The sequence below is a fragment of the Pterocles gutturalis genome, unplaced genomic scaffold (assembly GCF_000699245.1).
Source record: "Pterocles gutturalis isolate BGI_N339 unplaced genomic scaffold, ASM69924v1 scaffold17890, whole genome shotgun sequence".
Classification (NCBI taxonomy): Eukaryota; Metazoa; Chordata; class Aves; order Pterocliformes; family Pteroclidae; genus Pterocles; species Pterocles gutturalis.
The window spans coordinates 12,452-14,790 of record NW_010138616.1 but is presented as its reverse complement, the minus strand read 5'-3'; positions in this window follow the sequence as shown (position 1 = coordinate 14,790).

Here is a 2,339-nt window from a genome sequence, read left to right as displayed (position 1 = left end):
CAGGGACGTGTCCCCCCGTGCCACCAGCGGGGGGATGGCTGGTCTGTAGCCCCTGGTGTCCACAGGGGACAGAGGGCACCGGGCTGCTGCAGGGATGGTTTTGAGGAGCCGCTCCCCATTTGTGAGCTCTTTTCTGCGGCCATCGCCCAAGTCGGGGGTTGACGCCCGCTTGAGGTGATGGCCCGTATCCTCAGCGGGTGGCTTGTCAGGGTGACCAGAGCAGCAGCATGGGCAGAGACCGGAGAAACACCCCGAGATGTCAAACCCCTTGAAATAAAGCACCTGAAGTGGCGGGGCAGAGGAGATCCCTTGGAAAGCACACCTCAGGAGGCTCGAAATGCAACAGGATCTCTGCCAGGGTCTGTCCCTGGGTCCCCGTCCCCCCCAGCACCCAAACCAGTGCTCACAGTTTTACTGGGCAGAGAAGAGGAACAGCAACCAGCGACTTCCGCCGGCAAAGCAGGACCATGCGTGCTTGGCTCCGGGATGCCGTGTCACTGCTGGATCTGGGGGATGCTGCCTGCAGGGTGGGCGCTGCTGGCCCCGGAGCAAGGGCAGGGCTGGATAACTCTGATCCAAGGTGGCAAAGTGGAGACAAGACAGATCCTGGGCATGCGTGTGGGAAATTGGGTGCTGAGAAGCAAACGGCTGGCGTCAGGTGGGTGGCTGAAAGTCTCTGGGCAGGATTTGCAATACGGACCAGGAGCTGTCTGCATGAAATCCTGCAGGATACAGCCCAGCCCCATGGAAAATTGGGAGAGAAGCTTTGCTTGTGTCCTCTCTTGCTCTGATATTTTTTTTCCCCTCGTATTTCTGTTTTCTTCTGACAGCTGTAGCTTTTTCCCAGAGAAAAGATTCCCTGCAAGGATATTTGGGGTTTTTTTTCCATGCTGAGAAATAAAATCCTCTTAGCGCTTAAACTGGCCAGCTGCATCCATCAGCAGAAAGCGCTCTGCAGCGAGTGGCTTGAGCAGGCGCTGCGTGACGGAGTTACACTGGGATAGACTGAAAAGGAGGGATTTGAGAAGCAGCAACAGCTCTTCTGTACCTGTTGCAGTCCTGCCCTTTCCTGGACACCCTGGCAGGAGCTGGGCAGAGCTGCCTGTGCAGGGAAGGAGTGCGTGGCGTGGCTGTGACCGTGTTTTATCCATCAGCATCTCGACTGCTGTCTGGCCCAGCATCCCTGGAGCTTGGACAAGTGTTGCCCAGGTTTGTGCTGGATTTTTGGCTGAGTTTCCCTGTTGCATCCCAGGCACGCTGTGCCTCGGATGGTGAAAGGGAAGCAGCTGCTTGGAGTGGCATCAATGTGAGGATTATGTCCAGGGAATGAAAGATTGATGGCCAGAGGCTCGGGTTTCCCGCTGGGAGGGTGAGGTGACTTGATGTACTGAGAGGCATCTGTTTCAGGGAGCATGTATTATTGATCTGGGAGCTGGGTGCTGTCACCAGGCTGGGGGGGACTGGGAAGGGTCGATAAGCAAAAACCAGTCACTCCCCCAACAAGCGAGGGAGAGGATGGAAGAGGGAAAGGTGGAGGGGAGGCAGTGTGGCTCTCACCTCCATCTTGTCCGTGGTGTGGTGCTTCCCCTGGTTTCAGAGGCGAGGTGGCTCCTGGCATCCCCAGGAGAGACCAGCCCGTTGCTGTGGCTACGGCTGTTATCGCTGCGTGGTGCCTCTGTCTCCCTCCGGCCCCTGTCTGCTCAGATAAGCTAATTGGGGCTGTAAACATCAAAAAAGACTTGGCTTTAGGGATGGCTTTTGTGGTGGGGTGGTACCCACAAGCAGAGTTTTTGGGGAAGCATGATGCTCTGAGCCCAGCACTCATCTCCTGGGGACCAATCTGAACAGCCGCGTCCCAGGGCAGGTTTTGCAAACAGCCTGTCTATCGAGTAGGTGCAAGGATCTGGCCACCCCTCTGGTCCACTCTATGTGGGGTCTTCAGGTTTTGGTCTGCGCCTTCTCAGTGCTGCTGAGGCGCTGGTGCCTTCTCAAGCTTCATGAGCTCCTCTTCTCCCCTGGCAGCTTGCCTGCATGGTCAGGGCCACCTGAAGGCCACCGCTGGCCATACTGTCACCTCCCTGCCGCTCCGCTGCCCAGCCTGGGTGCCCCGGTGCCAACAGCCAGCTCTGCCCAGCCCTCCATCCCAGCAGGTGCGGGGTCTGCTGGGCAGGGAGGTTTTGTGGCGCGCAGGGACCCCGGACACGCTCTGAGCAGGCTGCTGAATGCATTTGAATTCACGCAGGTGGCTCATGAGTAGGGGACAGCTCATCTGCAGCCTACGAGCAGGCGGGAGGGGGAGGTGTTGCACGACTCGGTGGCGGGAAGTGAATTTTGGGCTG